General features: G+C 39.8%; 1 long non-coding RNA gene across 1 annotated transcript in view; it reads left to right on the top strand.

Annotated features, from left to right (window-relative positions):
- Positions 1–1,474: 1,474 nt before the first annotated feature.
- The window catches only part of LOC147578110 (uncharacterized), a 164,290-nt gene continuing 144,532 nt past the window's right edge, over positions 1,475–21,232 (top strand). Inside the window, exon 1 of the long non-coding RNA XR_015254807.1 lies at positions 1,475–2,178. This is a non-coding gene — a long non-coding RNA (uncharacterized LOC147578110). The remainder of the gene's footprint in view (positions 2,179–21,232) is intronic.

Genomic DNA, 21,232 nt, shown 5'->3' with positions numbered 1-21,232 from the left:
TCCTCTTCTGGGACCCCTATGATTCTGATGTTCTTCCTTTTTAATGAGTCACTGATTTCTCTAATTCTCAAATCGTGCTCTTTTGCCTTAATCTCCCTCTTTTTTTCTGCTTCATTATTCTCTATAAGTTTGTCCTCTCTATCGCTGATTCTCTGTTCTGCCTCATCCATCCTCGCCACTGCTGCCTCCATCCGTGATTGCAGCTCAGTTATAGCATTCTTAATTTCATTCTGGCTATTTTTTACTTCTTTTATCTCTGCAGAAAGGGATTCTAATCTATTTTCGACACCAGCTAGTATTCTTATTATCGTGATTCTAAATTCTGGTTCAGACATCTTGCTTGTTATCTGTGTTGGTTAAATCCCTGGCTGTCGTTTCTTCGTGCTCTTTCTTTTGGGGTGAATTCCTTCATTTTGTTATTTTGACAGGAGAAAAGGAATTAATGAGGTAGAAAAACTGAAACTAAAAAATTAAAATTAAAAAAATATTAAATTTAAAAAATATATTAAAATTAAAAATTAAACACACACACACACAAATAGAATAAATGATGCTAGATCCTAGGTGTATTTTGGTCTGGGTGTTGAAAGTGGTTTGACAGATTAGAGAAAAAAAGGGGGGGAAGAAGGAAAAAAAAGGAAATCATTTGAGAATTTGAAAAAATGAATACACTGAAGTAGACTAAAATGAGATGATGGGGGTAAAATAGAATTTGAAAAAATATACACAAAAGTAAAGAATATAGTAGAAAAAAATTAAAGAAAAATATTTTTAATAAAAGTTAAAAATAAATATGAATTTTTTCTTTTTCTGTATTTAAGAAAAAAGAAAAGAAACGAAAAAGAGAAAAAAAGAAAAAAAAAGAAATCGTTTGATAATTTGAAAAAGTGAATACACTGTAGTAGACTAAAATAAAATGCTGGAAGTAAAATAGAATTTTAAAAAAATTTACATAAAAGTAAAAAATAGGAATAAAAATTAAAGAAAAATATTTTTAATAGAGATTGAAAGTAAAAATTAGGTTTTTTTCTTTCTGCATTCAAGAAAAAGAAAAAAAATGAAAAAGAGAAAAAAGAAAAAGAAAGAAAAAAGAAATTGTTTTAAAATTTGAAAAGGTGAATACACTGAAGTAGACTAAAATAAAATGATGGAAGTAAAATAGAATTTGAAAACATTTACACAGAAGTAAAAAATATAGTAATAAAAATTAAAGAAAAATATTTTTAATAAGAATTGAAAATGAAAACGAAGTTTTTCTCTTTCTGTATTCAAGAAAAAGAAAATTTTAAAAGAGAAAAAGGAAAAAAAAGAAAGAAAATTGAATGGATGAACCTGCTAACAGATTGAAGTAGGACTGAAATTGCTTCGTTTTTTCCTAGAAGTGAGTCTATGCAGCACTTTATAGTCCATAAACTAAGCTGGCAGTGAGACGTGCGTTTGAAGAACGAAGTTGGCCCAGTTGGGTGGGGCTCAGTGTAACAGCTCCGCTCTCCACTGGATGGCGCTGCTAGCCTACTGGGGTGGATTGTTGCGGGGCTTGTAGGTGCGTATGCGCATGCGCGGGAGTGGTGAAACTAGCCCCCCCCCCCCCCCCAGCCACCGAGTCTGTTCTCCCGGATCGTGCACCTGTCCTCTGTCTTCAGCTCTTGTCCACTCCCCGCTTTTTCACTCTCCGTGACCAGGCCGCAGGCAGTACCTCTCTCCCGAGTTTTGTCTCAGATGCAGCTGTTTTCCCCGGCCCCTTACTTCCGAAGGACTGTGGCTTTGACCTGTTCCGCCCCTCTGCGGGAGGGTCTCACCGAGCAATGGCCGAATGAGCAATGGCCGAATGTCGGCTGCACCCAGGAACGCTTGCTGGACCCTGTTGCCACTGGTGCCCTGAGACTGTGGCCAGGTGCCAGCCCACCCCAGAAAAATTTCACGAGATAGTGTAGAAGCAGCTTTTCAGGGATTATGGAAAATCGCAACACACATCTGGCACCAGTCTTCACCCTCAACAACCTTGCCCCAGCACCAGCGAATGTGGCTGCCTTCCAGGGTCTGCTGGGACCAGGTGGCTTCAACAGTCTCTACCGACTGTCCTTCCAGCAGCGGAACCGCTTTCCCCGTGTGGCCCGAGAACCTCCCAGATCCCACCCTGTTCCTGGGGATTCGCCCTTCCCACCAGAGCATCACCAGGTATCGAGCTGTGGAGTTGCAGCCTTTGAGCTCCCCTTGTTTACAGTCTTATTGGAATTTAAACCCTCTTCTTTCTCCTTTCTCCCTTTTTAGTTTAGTCCCTGCGGCTGTTTCCAATTTTCCACTTTCTCTCCAGCTGCTTTTGGGGAGGGGTGCTTTTCCCATATTCTCTGCCCCCCTCCAGTCTCCCTCCTCCCTCCGCTCACAAAAGCACCTCCCTTCATGCTCCTTCTCGCTCCCCAAGTTCACCTCTCCGCGCCGCGTACCTGCTGAATTCTGTGGTTCAGGTTGTGCAGATTGTTGTGTTAATCCTCCAGTCAGTTTTCTAGATGTGTAGGATGGTTTAGTGTTGGTCTGGCTGTATTTCATGGACGCGAGACACACAAAAATCTTCCATGCTGTTCTGCCATCTTGGCTCCTCCCTCCTGACAATTTCATTCTTTGATGTATAGGTATGTGGATAAATTCTTGCTCATGTGCATAATGTATAAAAATATTCAGGGCACCTGGGTGGCTCTGTCAGTTAAGCGTTTGACTGTTGATTTCAGCTCAGGTCATGATCTCTTGGTTCGTGAATTTGAAGCCTGTGTCAGGCTCTGCACTGACAGTGAGGAGACTGTTTGGGATTCTCTCTCCCTCTCTCTCAAAATAAATTAAAAATCAATAAAAAATCAAAAAAATATTCATCCTGGTTTACACAAATGTCTATTCAAATGTCTGCTGGCAGGAGAATGGATCAATAATTTGTGGGCTATAGAGAGGTGAAGATGTTTGAATGCAGCTTCCTGCTTCAGCATGGATGAGAACCACAAACATAATGTGCAGTAAAGAAAATAAGTCACAAAAGGACACACAGAGTGTGATTCTACTTAATAAAGTTCAAATGCACAAAAACAAGTAGCATATATTTCTGGGTTACGTGCATATGTAAAAAAGTATTTTAAAAAGCCATAATTTTTGGTGGGGATGGAGGAAAGAAGAAAAACTTGTGGGTAAAGATATCAGGGGCTGTGTCAGAATTAGTAATTTGCTATTTCTTAGGCTGGCTTGGACATATGGATGCTCACTTAATCATTCTTTATACCTTAGCCATTCACTAGGTATACTTTTTGAATGTATGAAATATTTCATGAAAAATACATTTTTAAAAAGCTTCCAGCTGGCCACAGACTCCCATCAACTGATGCAGGCAGTCCAATTATTTCCTTATTTACAGCTGGATTTTATACTTTTAACGTTGGCTCATCCCTGAACAAATTTACCGAACATGGTCTAGTGATCAGATTAGCAGCCCTCTATAATGTTTTAGCTAATCCCAACCTCAGCATATGCATAATACAATTTTAATGACCCAGAACAACATATTTAGTCATCTAGTATAGGCAGTTTCCCCATTAGCAATTGCATCGGAAATCCCCCAGTATGTAATTTCTATTAGTGACTTTATTATGAAGTTCCATCGCTGCCTGCTGGGGGCTATACCAGGAACCAGATTTGATGATCCCAACAAATGTTACTTCCTCCATGAAGCCTCTCTCAATGCCTGAAGGCAGAATTTGTTGTTCTCTTCATCTCAGTAGCATTTCCTTGTTTGCAAAATGGAGAGTACTGACTTACACCTTATAGGTTGCCATGAGGAATAAATGAGATGATGCATTTAGGCTCGTGGTATGCACTCAGCAAATATTAGCCATTCTTGTGTTTGTGTTTGTATTTGTATTCTTGTTATTATTCTTATGCCCTTATTGGAATACATGGCGTCAGATGACTTGCATTAGCTAATCATGTGTAGCTCTATCTCCCTCTGCATCTGCAAGCCCATTGAGGGTGTGATGTGTGTCTTCGCCTCTATGTGCTTCTGGTGCCTAGTATTGTTCTCAGCATGTAGTAGGCACTTGATACATACTTCTTGAATTTCGTCAAAATGTTAACTGTTTTCACGATTTCAAATTCTTTTAAAATTTAGGATTTCCAGATCTATTCCAGAATCTAGGCCCTTGAAACCCCCTGAAATTTGTGTCTCAACTCTGTGCCTAGGGGATGCCAGTCGTATTTGGACTTGGCCCTTGCTGGCTATAATCAAAGGTTTGGTGAGATGATGGCAGGGCTCCCATAAACCCTTCCTGAGGAAAATGAGAAAGATTCACCCTTGGCTGGGCAGTTTGCTAATCTGGTAAGAAAAAAAATTTTAAAACGTCATTTGTTACCGCCTGGCTTGGTCAGAAAACGTAGGACCCAAACATGAACAAAACCTTCTTTTCCTAAGTCAAATTGTTTTCTTGAAAAGATATATTTTGGAAAGAAGGAAAAGAACGCAGCATTATTGATCATAAGGCTATAATAATGTTTTCGTAGAGAATGTAATTTGCTGCTGAATATAATCCAATGAACATTTAGAGCTAGGGCTTGGGTCACTGATGCTAGACTCTGCTACTCCATGTGGATCTGAGGAATAAGTGATAGCTGATATGATGTATGGCAAGGAGAGGGCCAGAGAATATAGACATTGAAGACATTCAGTTAGTCTGTTCCTCCGAAGATCTTACATGCTAATCTTGATCTGTGACTAATTCTAGTTGTATAGTCACATGCTAAATATATCCAAGAATTTCCCCATTAGAAAGAAATAGTGTGATGTGATATGTAATATAGATAAGTATGAAATTTTATTGAGAATTTTATTAGTTTAATTAATAAGCATATAAAATGTATTTGGTTAGAGGGTTTATAAAGATATAATTATGTGGTTATATATGCTTAAAATAATTTGTGTTATATTAATAGAAATAGAATATAATAAATCAATGTATTTGAGAGAAGAGATTTTTAGATAGTGAGCTATTTTAAGGCCCTATCAAGATGGAGAGTTGGACGCCAAGGGGATCTCTGTTTTTGTTATCATAGCAATGGCAAGAGCCAAGGACAGCAATCAGTTTCACTAAGTAGGGCAGAAATCTTGGATAAAAATGGACTCTATAAGCATCACTCTTGTCGGTTCAGGTACTGAGTCCCTCTTCATCTCGAGATACGAGGATGAGCAAAACTCCATGCAAAGGCAGTAAGCAGCCATCAAGGCAGGGCAGAACATGGTCTTATCAGTTGACCCCTGGAGTAGGACTTGGACTGAAGGAATGGTGGGAGGAATGGTAATGTGTGAGATCAAATGGGGAAGGGTTTTCATGGTTAAAAAAGAGGTACCACCCTTTCCCCTTCAAGAGCCTAGGATGCATTGCTCTTAGTATTCATTTTGTCCACCAGAGTAGCCATGATACAAGTCACTAAACTGAAGTTTATAAACTCACGTTGCCTCCTTGGTACTGTCACATTAGTGACAGGGAAGGAAACCCTAGAAGTAGCATGTACGGGAGCCCACATAGTAGAAAGAGTATGACTTTGGAGTCAGGCAATGCTTTCTTTAAGTCCAACCTCTGCCACTCACAGGATCTCAGATCTTGTGTAAGTTACTTAATATTTCTGAGCCTGTTTCTTAGTTTTTATAAAATGCAGTGGAAACAGGGTCTTCTTAAGCACACTTCTATTGATTTTTGTTTTGTATTTTAATTAAGAACTAGAGATTACATCTATCGAATGCCTGGTACATTGGAGGTGCTTCAAATTCTCCTTGACTAATAAACGTTTATTGAATGTAACTCTGGTCAGGCCCTGGGCTAGAATGTGGGAAAGAAAGATGAATGAGATGCTATTGTATTTATTTATTTCCTTCAAGAAACCTGCTATCTGGTTGAGAAGACAGGTGAACCGGTGTGGTAACCATTTCACAAGAAGGAGCAGAAGAAACCAGAAGGCTGCTTTCTAGTATCTAGCTGTTCCTCTATTTTCTTACAAAAAAGAACCTCAAATTTTTGTTGGGGACATTGCCCTTCTGCTAACCTTTACGATTAAGTTACAGCCAATGGGAGATAGTAAGTTCTGTGTGCAATGTCTGAGATGTTTCCTGAAGGTGAAGGGATATTCCTTTATTGCCTCCTTTTCTTTTTTTGCTGTCTGGAATGTGGAAGCTGGAGCTGGAGTGGCCAACTTCGACCTGAGGTGTAAGTCATGTGAGGAGAGAATAGTGTGGCAGCAAAGCAGATTTACCATTGAATCTAGATCTTTGGTAATAGTGAAGCTAACCTCCAGCTTTGAGTGTCTTACCTTCCAATGTACTTTATATGAGAGAGGAATAAACATATGTTTTGTTTAAGCCTCTGTTCTTTTGAGTTTTCTGTAACTTGCAGCCTAACTTAATTGACTTAGTGCAATAGGATACAGTGAGGAATACTAAGGAGAGACTGGAGACTTTTGAGTGGGCGGGGGGGACCAGGAAAGGCTTCTCAGGGTAGGTGATGGTTAACAGGTTGGAGAAGATGGGCAGGGGCTCTGTCACCTGATATGGCATTCAGACATTAGGAGTTTGGTTCTGTGTCTATTTGTATATATTGTTGGCATTACCTAGGCAACTTTATTAGAAAGAGGGTTTGAGAGTTCTTATATAAATTGACCTACCATTTCCCAAATAAGAGAATGCTGGAGATTTTCACTGAGAGGCTGAAACATTTTAAATTTACACTGGTATTTTTAAATTTACACTGTGTGTGTGTGTGTGTGTGTGTGTGTGTGTTCATGTGTGTGCATATGTTATGATGCTTTGGAAATGCTAATAGCTGCTTTCTCCTAATATTTCCTTTTATTCCTTAACCCTTCTCCCATGTTTTGACCAACTCAATTAGTTTGTGTTCACTGGCTCAAAAGAAGAAAGTGGCCACGCAGAGCAGAGCAAAGGGAATTGTTTTGCTGGCTTTTCAACTTCAAAAGTATAGGCTCTGAGAATATTCTCAGACTGTCCAATGAAGACTGGAAAAAAATTCTGTCACTGGAGATAGGATCTGGTCAGACAAGAAGCACTGATGGGTTCGTAACAAGTCCTGTGCACCCTGGTTTCTGAGCCCAGCCCTGGGCCAAGGGAGTGAGGCCACTGGAAATGGCAGATGGCTTTGTGGGATCTGAAAACAGAGGGTCTGTTAGCCCTCTCCTAGGTAGAATCCTGGGTTGGTGATAAGGCTCCAGAAGAGAAGTGACTGTGTTATGTCTAGGCAGAATGAACCTTAGATACTCAGAATTCCCTTGAATTCCAGTATGATATGGGAGCTGCAAAGTGATTCCAATGTGTCCAGAAGTGACCAGAAGTAGCAGCAAGAGTGCCTCTAGATCCATAGAAGTCTGGGGGAGTCAGAGGAGTGACTCAGACGTGACTGGAGGGCATAATTCTGTGGATCTTAACATGGAACAATGACTGTAAGAATGTGGTGCCCACCCTCAAACACCTTGATACTGTGTAAGGCCCTAGACAATAGACGTGATGGGTGATCCCACCATAGAAGAATGGAGCTGAATCCCACGCTGCCAATCTTGTGAAGGGCAGCTCAGTTCAGTTATAGAAAAATAAAGAAAATGATTGTTCTTGTAGACCTGAGTATGAGGAAGGATAGAGATTAAAACCTGCTGCATATTCATTCCCTCAACAATAATTTATTGCATACGTATGAAGGAGTTGGCACTATACTAGGCATTTGGGATACTGCAGCAAACAAAACAAATGAAATTCCTGCCCTGGTGTAGCTTACTTACTTGTCAGGGAGACAGACAATATATAGAAAGCACATAAATGTTATATTATTCACTGAGGTAGTCATAAGGATGAGGTAGAAAAGTAAAGCTGAGTCAGGAATAAGTTATCTATACTAGAAGGTGAATATTCATACATTAATGACAAGCCTGGATAGAATTCCTTCCTCTTATTGCCAATCTTGTGTGTCGTATTGATCCTGTGTAACTGATGAGAACGCACAATCATTGATCACTCTCAAGGTGGGGGATGCCAGAAATGATGATGAAGTAGGTAAATTGTCTATGATACCTTCTAAAGATCAAGGCCAAAGCTGAAGTTGAGTGCCAGATTTTGGCTAAGCCCCAGGGCTGAAACTGAACTTCAATGCAAGCCTCATGTATCATCTGTTTTAACCCTTCATTCACCCCACTGGGTAGACATTTGTATTCAGTTTTCTAGATGACAGCACTGACTCTCAGAAAGGTTAGTCAATTTGGCTAAGATTCCACCAGGATTCAGGCCCAGGACTGGAAATTCATGGCCTTCACTCTACACTAAACTGGGAAGAACATTCCAGCAGGATCCATGGGCTTCACTGCTGGACTCTCTCTAGCTTTGCAGCCAGTTTGGGGGTTTCAAACAGAAACAACAGAAGGGGGTGAATAGGCCTGAGAAATCCTCTGCCATCCTCTGCCTACCCTCTCTTGGCTTAGGGAGGTCTCAGAAAGTCATAGCACAGCCATTCAGAATGGAGGGTAGAGTGGGTTAGGAGGGGCAGGAATGTTTTGCAGTGAGACTCGGAAGCGTAGATTATTCTGCAGCAAACCTCTGTGGATTGCATTCAGCTATAATCAATCTGCAGACCATGGCAGAGACATACGTTACGGTATTAAACCGGAGGATTAGAAGGTTTGAAGGGACCTTGGGGATCATCCAGTCCAATCACCACCCTAATCTATGAATTTCCTCAGTAGGATCTCTGACTTGGAGACACCTCACCTTTTTGTTCTCCCATCTCTTATTAGAGAGCTTCTAACCTAGACTGAGCAAATGCCTGTGCTCAAAAAGGTCTTTCTGTTCTAGAGGTGAGTAAAGGGTAATGACCAGCTACAAGGGACAAGTAGCCCTGGGTTGTTTATTTATTTTTTATTTTTTTTAAAATTTTCAACGTTTATTTATTTTTGGGACAGAGAGAGACAGAGCATGAACGGGGGAGGGGCAGAGACAGAGGGAGACACAGAATCGGAAACAGGCTCCAGGCTCTGAGCCATCAGCCCAGAGCCCGACGCGGGGCTCGAACCCACGGACCACGAGATTGTGACCTGGCTGAAGTCGGACGCTTAACCAACTGCGCCACCCAGGCGCCCCAGCCCTGGGTTGTTTAAAAGAGACATCTAGGGACAAAACTCAAGGGTCTCTGTCCAAATTCCAATGTATCCACTGATAATGACAGAAGAAGAAAATTGGAGCTGATTTTATCATAGTGGGGGCTATAGACCTCAATTTCATGGCCCTCCTCAATATAGATATCAACACTTTGACAAAGTTATTGGCCAATTGACTCACAGAATAAGCATTAATAAAAGAATTCAACCCGAACAATGTGCTGTTTTATGGCCAGTACATGTAGGCTCACCTGTATGAATTTACTGTGCTTATTTAATATCCTCTTTAAGATGAAAAATGATGCCAGCTCAGTATTAATAGCATTTTTTGACACTGAGAAAGTATTCCTGTGGATTGAATGGCAGTTGCTTCTTCCTCAGATAGAGATTGGAAACTTTATCTCGGATGTCTTGCACAGGTGATGGCATCCCAGGCAAACAAATGTTTGCACCAGGGAGCTTGCTTATGGAACAGTGCATTACCACAGGCACCTTGACTTTGCAGGCTCACTGGTCAAGGTTGTGCTCTTTCAGAAAGTCTTTGTCCATTGCCAACAAGCCAGTATAAAAGGAACTTCTAACTCACTCATATATCAATTTACATGTTAGCTCTTGAGATATTCTCTATCAGATGGCATATTTTGCCTTTTCATTATTCTATAGCTTACAACTTCTTTGAGTCGTAGAATCCTATCATCATGAATAATGCAAGATTTATAGACACACCCTGGGTATGAAATTATTCAAAGATTCCTTTGAGATCCTGAAAGTGAGGGGGGAAATGCTATGGAAATACTTCAGGGAACATGGGGAACACAAGATAGTGATCTTTCCCAAGGCTCTGATTCTCTGCCTATAAACTCAGGGAGAGTCTGAAAGTAGCTTCTAGCCCTAATATCTCAAAAGTCTATAATTTCTTTCCTGCTTTTAGGAACAGATTCTTAGAGAAGTCTTCCTATTCAGGCACATGACATTTTATTTCTCATTATTTTCTATGTAAGATAGTATAGGCTGGGTAAGGTGTTTGGCAGAAAATAACATTGGATTAAGACTCAGGAAGCAGATTGTAGCTTTGGCCAATGAAAGTTGTATGGCCTGAAATAAATCACTTAAGTAAATCACGGAATTTTGGTTTGTTCATTCATAAAATGAAAGCTCTGGATTCAACTCTATTTTTTGTTTTGTTTTGTTTAGTCCTAAGAACTTAGGTCTTTCAGACCATTGGAATACATAACAAGTCACAAAAACAAAAGAAAACATAAAATTGTTATTTTAACTTTTTTCTAAAAGGATTACATCCCTTTAAATAGAGAAAGAGTTAATGCATTGGGTTCTTATTTGGGGGAGGAAATACTAGGTAAATACTAGGGAGGAATACTAGGTAAACCAGTGTTTTTCACAGTGGTATTCATGAACTCTTGAGAAGCCATACCTGTATTTTGAGAGGTCTGCAAGTTCCTAACACTGGTGTAGAGAGACACCAAACCAGGCAGTACCTAGAACTGGGAACGGGTGGGTGGTAGGTAGAGGTAGATGGTAAGAGGGCATATGGGTCAAGGTTTTGGCAGTAAACAGAAGGACATTTAAATTGAGTAATTTGAGGAGAGCTTACTAAAGAGAGTATTTCCAAAGGTGCATTGGGTGCAGAAAAGCATAAAGGGAAAAACAGTGCCCAGATACTGTTAACACTCCTAGGTTAGCAAGGGCAGAGATAGGAACAATCCCCAGAACAGAAACAGAGAAAAAGCTGTGACCTTCAACTGAGGCACACAGCCAGTGCACAGATGGGGTCTGAGAAAATACTTTAACTTCACCCTCCCTTCCACCTCAGTCTCCTGCAAGGTTCCACTACACTGAACTGGACCAGGGCAAAGGAAGCCACAGTTGTAGCCAGACAGGTCTGCCTCCAGGATGGCAAAGCAGGGAGATGGGTCTGTAGAAGCAAAATGAAGATACCCAATACAGATAGGTAGAGAAAAAGAAAAGTTTCAGACCTTTTAAAAGGATGACTCAAATGTTCAGTACCATCTATACTGAAGGTTGGCTTTCCTTAATGTGTTTCTGTTTCATAAAGTCCTATAAATTAACATGGCTCTGAATTTCTTCTCTCCTTCCAGTACTTGATGCAACACATTGCCCACGAGAACCTCAGCAAAGACACGTTAATTTGATTAGATGGATACTTATTAGTGAGTACTTTGGAGGCAAAATCTAGAGGAATGTGATAGTTTCTCAAAACTCCTACATTCCCTTACAAATTGAGAAAAGGAAGAGAAATAAAAATATTCTAGATTTGAGGTTTCTGAGGAAATGAAATACAAAGAGGAGAGGGATGCCAAGATTTTAACTATTAACCATTATTAATGAGGCCGTTCTGTTTTACAATGCTATTTCATGGTTGCTATCTTAGTCTGGTCTTTAAAACAACTTTTGACTTTCTTTTGGTTCGGGAGTTTGGGGGAACTTTTTTTGGTTTCGGTGTTGGTTTTTACCGCCATTTTATAGATGAGGCGGATGAGGCCCAAGGAGGTAGAGCAATTTGCCCAAGGTTACCTACTAGTGCTGATGCCACTGTTCATTGCACCACGCTGCTCATTACTTTAAAAAGACTCAATGTAAGATTCCCTGAGGGGGATGTTAGCCTACTAATTTATTCATTCTCCTTTTTGTAAGTGGAAAATATGACAATTTTATTTGAAACCTAATGGACTATTTTTTTTTTTGAGGGGGGGAATTGAATTTAAATGATATCATCAATCACCTAGCCAGATGATGTATGGCTTCAGGAAACAAAATTAAAGGAGCTAAAGCAGTTAAGCATCTATTTTATTTCTGTTTTGCATTTTTAACAGAACCAGAATACAGTACATTCACCAACACCTGTTTGTTATTTGCAAAATACTATATTTAACTCGTTCTTTAATTGAGCCAGGATTTCATGTCAAATTCAGATTCTGCAGATGGATTGTTTAGAAATAAAATGTCACATTTCTTGTTCACACATCTAATTTCTTTTTGACCTCAGAGAATTCCTCAAATCTAATGAAACTGGTAGGTAGAGGAGCGAGGAGAATCCGGCTGCTATCAGGCAGTTTTCTTCCTCTTTATGTATTTTTATGATATCTATTTTGCAATTACCAAATGGTGGTCTCAGGGATACCCATCTGTCATGCCTAATTAGGACTATTAGGGATGATTTTATGATCTCATTTGTATAAAAATCAATGCATATAAAAATATTTATACACCTCCACCCCCCCACCCTACATTGGCTGTTCCTAATGATGACATATACATTGAAACAGGGAAGGGAGGGAGAAGACTATAACTTTCTACCTTTAGCATTTTTTTTTACAGTATGCATTTGTTTTATAACCTAGTAAATGTGATCAAATGCTTTAACAATTTAACAAATATATGAAAGATGAACCAACAATAGAAATTACCTTAAAATTTAGCAATGATTCAGACCCCAAATGCTGGGATCTGTGAATTACTACCTACCATCTACAGCGGACCACCAAAATGCTGTCATCGCAGTGTCCCAGACAACTAGGTCGTACATGAGAATACCAAGTCAGGCTGCTGCTGCTGCTGCTGCTGCTGCCACAGGCTTTGGGTACTTTGGAAGTCACTAGCACTTTCCTGTAACCAGATCAGGCCAACATAGTTCTATTAAATTGTTCTTTTTAATCCAGTCATTTTGGCTCATCTACGTAGGAAATTATTCTGATGAAAGTTAGAATTGTCAATATCCTACAATATCCTCAGTTCTTTCTCTTTTCAGGCAAGTGGAATACGAGAGCAAGCTAGGAAGAGAGTTCGACAAAAAGCAGATAGTTAATTCCTCACGTTTAGGAAAGATGCTGTTATGCGTGACATCTAATTTCACCAGGGACATTTTTGAAGCTCCCTTCTGGTTTTCTCTTTGGAATGAAACCAATCCAAAGTATGACCTTGCAACCAACACTACTTCTCTTTTAACAAAATTTCTTTTTTTACCTTTTTGGATACATGAAAAGAAATTGTTTTTACAACACAAACCACATTTTCAACTCCACTGATGTGTTGCATTTGAGCATCCGTGAAAATTTTAAGCCAGGAACGCTGAACGACAACATGTAACTCATATTTTGTGTTTGTGAAAAATTCCAATTCTCTAAGAAATCTTTTCTCTAAGATGATTTACTGAGAATGGAAGTTCAGTAACTTCTCTTTGATAATGATATTTTTGTGTTATTGATGATTTTACGAATTATTGATATGCAGTCTGGCTGTCCAAAATGCAGACAAAAATGTGTTTTGGTTTGTCTATTTGAGTTAGGGTATGTGTGTGTGTGAGTGTCTGTGTGTGTGTGTGTGTGTGTGCAGTCATTAAAATTTGGGACTGACAAAGCAAGGATGATCCTCTTACCTTCACCGTTTTGGGTTTTCCTCAAGCTACTGAGACCTGCATTAGAGCCAAGAAGGCAAGAATTTACCTGAGGGTGCAGAACTCAGAAATAGTTCTGTCATGGGCCTTGTCAAATTAGTGTCCTTGGGGTTCAATCATTTATTCAACAAGTATTTAAGAACCTGATATGTGTCAGGCAGAACTAGGCACTGGGGATACAGCTGAGAACAAAATTAGGATTTCAGTGTTTTAGGTAATGTTTGCTCCCCAGGGAGCAGACTCTGAGCTGGAGATTTATTAGGTTGTATTCTTGGCTTCAACACGTCGGGGAGAGAGGCCAGGAAGAAGGATTGGACAGAAGGGAGAGTGAGCTACACTATAATCTCAGTAGATTATAATTATTTTGTGCTCTCTAGAGAAGAAGTAATTCTTCTTCTCTAGAACTTGTTCCTGAGATTCCTATCTTTCTTCTCTCAAGCCCTTGCCGAACCAACCAAGTTTTCATCAGTGTCCATGAGTCCACTGGTACCTTGCTTTTAACATAAACTGGATGACCCTGTAAACTGCCCAAAGCTCTGCCCATTGGGAGGATTTCCAGTCATTACTGTCTCTCAAGGACACCTCTGAATGAGGTGGTATTGCTGTTACCATTCCTTTTCAGCTTTCACTCCCATACCAAAGTAACCTGTGAACCAAGTTTCAGGGTCTTTTCCTCATCTGTTAGTACGTCATGAGAAATCTCCCAGGCAGCCTTACATGTTGCACTGCACGTGAGGGAGAAGTCCTGGTACAAAAACAGTAGTGGATGACATGTGTCTTACTTCTTCTGATAGATGGCATGTACACTCCAGAATTACTTGTGCTCAATCCTGGTTGTATCACTTCCAATTTAAGATAAACTTCTGCTGGGCCCATCCAATTTTATGACTTGGTGAATCTGACAGAATTCAGGTCATGATGGACAGTTCTGGCCACATGGTCATTTGATGCCCATAGTCTGTCTTTTCCCTACAGTCCAAGGACAAGACTACAAATATGTATTGCTGTCTGTTCAAGTGAGTGCAACTATTTCTGATCCTCTTTTCTGATGGGGATGGGAAAGAATTCATTGCCAGATCAATAGCTGCCTAGCATGTATCTGAGGTTGTGTTAATCTGCTCTAGAATAGATGGCACATCCAACATAGCACTGCAATTGGGGTTCCAACTTTCTGAGTTTGCAGTAGCATACTGTCATCCTCCAGGATCCATCTGTTTCTTTATAGCGGCCAGACTTATGAATTAACTGCTGTTCTGATGAGAATCACCATTTCTACATCCTTCAGGTATAACAGTGGCACTGGTTTCTGTCACCCTTTCGAAATGTAACATTATTTTTCATTTCTTAGCTTAGAATGCGGAGCAATTTCACAGCCTTCCGCTTGGCCTTCCCTGCTATGATAGCTCTTGCCTTGCAGGTCAAGCATTCTCTGTGTCAGTTGTGCCTACTGCTAGGTATAGTGAGACTATTAGTCCAGGGCTATGATTTTTCTTGACCTTTCTATATCCTCATACTAATGGGGGACCATGATGCCACCTTTAGGTGTCAATGTCAAGTCATACTCTGTGTCCAAGAGTCCTTTCAATGTTTGGGCAATCTCTTTTCTTTAGTGTACAGCTACTCAGGTAAATGGTAATAGGTCACTTTGGGGGAATGATTAGTGTGCACCCTTTGGTGGTGTAAGAAAGCCCTTATTCGTGGGGCTACCCTCTTTTTTAGTCTGTGGATTCTGGGTCTAACACCTGGCTGAGGCCTGGAAACTGGGCAAGGACTTGTGATCTTTTATCAGGGCGACTGACTTCCTCCTTGATTCTCATCTTTGCAAGATATCACTTCATCTATCCTTCCCTGATACTTTTGATTATGTATATTGACAAGTACCCTTGTTGAATGCTCATTTATTGTCCACACACCCACCCAGGGATGCTATATATAATTAACCATCTCCATAATCCTCGGTAGGTCCAGGCCTTCCTGCCTGTACATCTGACTCTGTCAACCACCATAATTGCATCCATTAGGTTTCTGGCATCTGGACTTTAATGTTTAGGTATCTTATCACCCATCTACTATTGATGACTCACATACTATAAAGGAATCTCTGATTTCATCTCTGGCCTACAGAGAAGAACCACTATTGAACCTCTTACCAATACAGGAACCCATCTCACTAGTGCATTCTTTATTGCTCTGGTAATTGGTGTATCATTTGGGTTCTTTCATGGAATATAGTCCTCTAGTTGGTTGTTTTCAGCCTTGTGTAATGTATCCACTTTATTAAGGTTCCCTTCTCTGAGTCTTTTCCTCCCCACCTTTTTAAACCATATGTCATAGTTATGCTAGCTCACTTTGTGGGGATCATCATTTTTGCCATGCTCTAGGTGTTATCCTAGTAACATATTCACATTATCTTCCAAAGTCCTTGCCAGGGTGTTAAATCTTGTATCCTGGGAGAGTGCTCTCAAATTGATAAGCTTTTCCTTTTTTTTTTTTTTTAATTTCAAGTTTTTATTTAAATTCTAGTGAGTTAACATATATGGTAAAATTGGTTTCAGGTATAGACTTAGTGATTCATCTCTTACATATAACACCCAGTGCTCATCACAGATAAGCCTGAGGTGGTGACTAATGTATCAAAGTTTTGGCAGAGGGGGAGCGCTGTTAACTGTAGAAAGATGCCCAGTTGAGCAGAGAAGCATTTGAACTGGGATACAGTCCCAGTGGAGGCTGAGCTGATCCTAAGGGGAGTTCCAAAGCCAGGATAAGCCTTCAGAATTGTCCTGACTTGGGGTGAGAGAGATGGGGCTTTGTGTCCCCTGGGGACCAGTCATCGGATGCTTAGTTCTCCAGGAAGGGTCTGCGACCTAGGGCAAGGTGGCTGTCTGCAATCAAGGCTATTCCTGTTGAAGTTGACCCCTAAGAGCTTTCTGTTGGAAGTGCTCTCCATTCTTCCTGAAGAGGAATCTGGATGGTAGTGTATCAGCATCAAACTGCAGTTATAATAAATGACAATCAGCATCCCCTGGGTCTTGGTCTGTCCAAGCACAGCGCTATATGCACTATTAACATTATTTCATCTAATCTTCTCAAGAATCTGATGGGATAAGTACCATTATTTTCCCCAATTCAAAAATAAGAGCACCGAAGCCTGTAGAGGTTAAGTGGCTTTTCTGGGGTGATACCTAGTAAGCAAAGGAGCTGGAATTTGAACGTAATCACTCACACCAAGGGACCCACACCCAGCCTTCCTCATATTCTGAGTTAAAGATATCTATGCATCAGAATGTAGACCAACTGAATGAAAATGGTGGTAGGTCCTTTGTTGCCCCTGCCCTGTTTTCTGGGTATTCTTTCATACTCAGGAGTGCTATTTGTTTATCCTACACTTCTGTGCAAATTAGAAAAAGTACTCCTTGTAACTGTGGTGGGTGTCACAGTTCCTTGGGCACATGGATTGCCTGGCAGATAACACCTTTTAGTGAAGAATAAAACATCTTTATCTCCAGGGACCTCAGACTTGCTCTAGTATACAAAGCTTGGCAAACCAAACTCAGGCTGGATTTCAGCCCCTACCTACCCCCTTGGATAAGTACCAGTGTGTATAGCACTTTGTCATATAAATGACTTCCAATGCTGCTGTCAAATACAGGTGGCTCTTAAATCCCCATTTCCAGCCCATAGCAGTGCCCTGAGCTTTATATGTGTTTAGTCAGTGGGCCACTAGATACCCCCATTCTCCAAAAACTTAAAACTGACACTTAAAACTGAAAATTTTTCAAAGCAGAATTCCTCAGCTTCCTCTTCCATCTCCACAAAAATCTGTTTTTTCGTCTATATTTTCTAACTCTGTCACTGGCCCTGCATCTCTTAGTTGCCCAGTTTAGAAACATGAACTCAGTTAACATTTATTATGCACCTAATATGTGTCTGGCCCTATGCTGATGAACAAGACAAACAAGGTCTTTCTCCTCTTGGAATTTACAACCTAGTGAGAGAGACGGACAAAGGCTAGTAAACAAATAGGCAAAATAATTCCCGATTGAGATTGCTATTATGAAAAACATTAGCAGGGTGATGGTGATAGACAGAAAATGAGGAAGGGCCTTATTTTTAATAAAGTATTCATGAATTACTTCTTTGAGGAAATGACATTTTAAATGAAACATGGAGAGGGAAAAGAAGCAAGGGCAGATGTTTCAAGTTTGATGAGTCATTTATAATGCTTCACTCTGTTGCATCTCACACAACCCTGGTCTAGTGCTTTTATTTCCTAAACAGTTCATAAACCAACCTTCTCCTTTCCAGTTTCCTTGCATGCTGTTGCATTTAGGACATCATGTTTTCTTTCCCTAATCTCTTCATATGCATCCTAGTCCCTGCCATGCCTTTGTCATGGTCTCTCTCCATTCCAGGCTCCATAAAAAGACATAAATTTGATCATATCATTGCCCTCCTTAATTGACTATGGCTCCTCTTCTCCTTCAGTATAAAACTTAAGTTTCCTGGCGTGGAGTACTAGATATTCCTACCTTGGATCTTGCCAGGCCTCTGGACTCGCTCCCATAGTTCTCTGTGTACATTCTGCTTTTCAGCCATATTGAATTGCTTACTATTCACCAGGCGCTCACCTGCCTCCATCCCACTTATAGTTGCTTTCCTGGAACACCTCACCACCTCCCGTGAAGCATATCAACACACCTGGTGCTGTGCAGATTGTGATTGATTCACTTCCTCACAGCCTTTCCTTGAGAATTGTCAGCTGTATCCTCATGATGGCACATTTCTTTGTCACACTGTCCTCTGTAAAATGTGGCTTGGTGGTTTTATTTTCTTTTGCCCATATCTCGGTTAAAAACACTCTTGTTTCAGGTTACTGAGTCTTCTTCCAAACATATTCTTCCCAGTTTTTTGATACGTATTTCATCTCTTGCCAGAAATTGCATCCAACAGCTAAATCTTGTTCATCTACACCCTATGTAGAGCTATGTGACTTGATGTGATCCTCTCTCTCAGAGTCAGAAATTTTTACTGGGAAAAAGTATTAAAATGCCATGAGACTCCCCAGTTCCCTGATTTCCTAGCTAGAACTTTAAATTCTCCATGGATAAATTCCAAGTTTCTTTTGATTGCATCATTGGCTTTTGAGATCATGTTACATTCAGTATCTATTCATGTATTCAAATATTATACACTGAACACCTTAGTGGTTCTGAGTGCAGCTATGAAGCCAAACATATGTTGGTCCAGTTCCACTCCACCATTTACCAATACTTGGGCAAGTTATATAAACTCTGGGCACCAGTGTCTTTATCTGAAAAGTGGAAATAAAAAGTCATTTTTATGTTACAAGGATAATAGTAAAAATATGATTTATCTGTCTACTAGGTACCTACTTCATGCCAACCTATACTAAGTGTGTCACATATCTTGTCATTAATTTTCAGTTATCCTACGAATGGGTATTATTAGCCCCTGTTTTATAAATGAGGAGGCTGAGGCTCAGAGATTGTGACTTTTCTAAGATCACTCAGCTGGAAAGTGGTGGTAGTCTAGGTCTGTGTTACTCCAAATCATGAACACTTAGCTGGTTCTCTGGCAACTGCAAGAGAATTTATGTTGTCACTTAATACATGCCTCCCTTCTTTGATCTTAATAGAGATGCTGATTTCAAATTTTCACTCCAGAAGCAGTATCATATACTTATTACATCTCTAGTGTTATTATTTTCCTTTTATTTTAGTTCTGTTAAATTTGTTGAACTCACCAAAAGCCCAGGTCATTTTTTGAATAGCGTTATTGTTTTATCTGGCCACAGGTAGTACATACTTAATGAAAAAGAAAAAAAAAAGATAGGGATAGAAATGAAGAACACTTTTACCTTCCAGGTCATTATTAATGTAGAATTTTATTTCTTTTGCCACATTTGTAATATTTTTTAAATATTAAAATATTTTTTTAAGTTTATTTATTTATTTTGAGAGAGAGAGAGAGAGAGAGAGAGAGAGAGTGTGCGAGAGTGGGGGAGGGGCAGAGAGAGAGGGAGAGAGAGAGTGTCCCAAGCCGGCTCCCTGTTGTCAGCAGGGAACCCGAAAAGGGGCTTGATCTCGTGAACTGTGAGATTATGACGTAAGCTGAAACCAAGAAACCAAAAAGCTCAACTGACTGAGCTACCCCCAAGTGCCCCAAAATATTTTTAAGTAATATTGTTTGTTGCTCAACTCCTAGATTATTTATTTTATCTTGCCCAGGTTATCTTTTTTTTTCTGTCTTTTCATCTTAATTTGAATATCTACTTAATTTGGTTTGATTGCATTTTTAACATCTGCAACTGGTCACCACCTAGAAAGGAAGCCAAGTAGAATTCTTTCCTTGAAGACAAATAACTATCATTTCCTTGAAAACATTGGAGACTTCGGAGTTATCCTCTCCTAAAAATGCCTGCTTTATGGGTGGTGTGGTTATATAAAGATCACTGGTTGTAGATAAAAATTTTAAGCTTCTTGTTAGTCTTCTCAATCTTCGTGATCTCTTTGACCATCTTCTTAAATTTTCTTAGTAACTTAGGGGCGCCTGGGTGACTCAGTTGTTTAAGCGTCTGACTTCAGCTCAGGTAACGATCTTGCAGTCAGTGAGTTCAAGCCCTGTATTGGGCTGTGTGTTGACAGCTCAGAGTGTGGAGCCTGCTTCAGATTCTATGTCTCCCTCTCTCTCTGCCCCTCCCTTGTTTGTGCTCTGTCTCTCAAAAATGAATAAACGTTAAAAAATAATAAAATAAAATACTAGTAGTAACTTAAAAGAATTGGAGTCAGTTGAATTGCCAAACTACTGATTTCAGGAAAAACAGTCACTCGTAAACCTGAGTCATATACATCCTTAATATATAAGGGACTCATAAATCTTTAAGAAAATTAGCAAACTGGGGCGCCTGGGTGGCGCAGTCGGTTAAGCGTCCGACTTCAGCCAGATCACGATCTCGCGGTCCGTGAGTTCGAGCCCCGCGTCGCGTCGGGCTCTGTGCTGACAGCTCGGAGCCTGGAGCCTGTTTCCGATTCTGTGTCTCCCTCTCTCTCTGCCCCTCCCCCGTTCATGCTCTGTCTCTCTCTGTCCCAAAAATAAATAAAAAACGTTGAAAAAAAAAATTAGCAAACGGCCCAATAGAAAAATAGGTATATAAACATATTTTATAAAAGAAGATATTTAAACCACAAATAAAATATTTTAATTGATTTCCTTTAATAATCAAAGATATATAAATTTAAATTGCTATTATTACTTATTGGAATATTGAAGATTTAAAAATTGCTAATACTTAAAGCTGATGACCATGTGATGGAATGAACTCATACTGGCAGTGGGAAGCAATTTGGAAATATGTATTGAAAACCTTACCCTTCATATTGTTTGATGCAAAAATTTCTTCTCCAAAATATGGCTTAAGGAAATAATGATGTATATAGACAAAAATTTAATGCAAAATGTTTATTGTGGTGTTATATAATAAAAGGAAGATAAGGGACATACTTTGAATTAGGACTAGTATTAAGTAAAATATGTATATATTTATAATGAAATACTATGTTAGCTATTAAAATAACATCTATGACATTTTTTAATGACATGGTAAAATGA

The sequence above is a fragment of the Puma concolor genome, chromosome C1 (genome assembly GCF_028749965.1).
Source record: "Puma concolor isolate L17-30 chromosome C1, mPumCon1.1.hap2, whole genome shotgun sequence".
NCBI lineage: Eukaryota > Metazoa > Chordata > Mammalia > Carnivora > Felidae > Puma > Puma concolor.
Note: the sequence above shows the minus strand (reverse complement) of the source record. Positions and strands in the feature narration are given on the sequence as shown.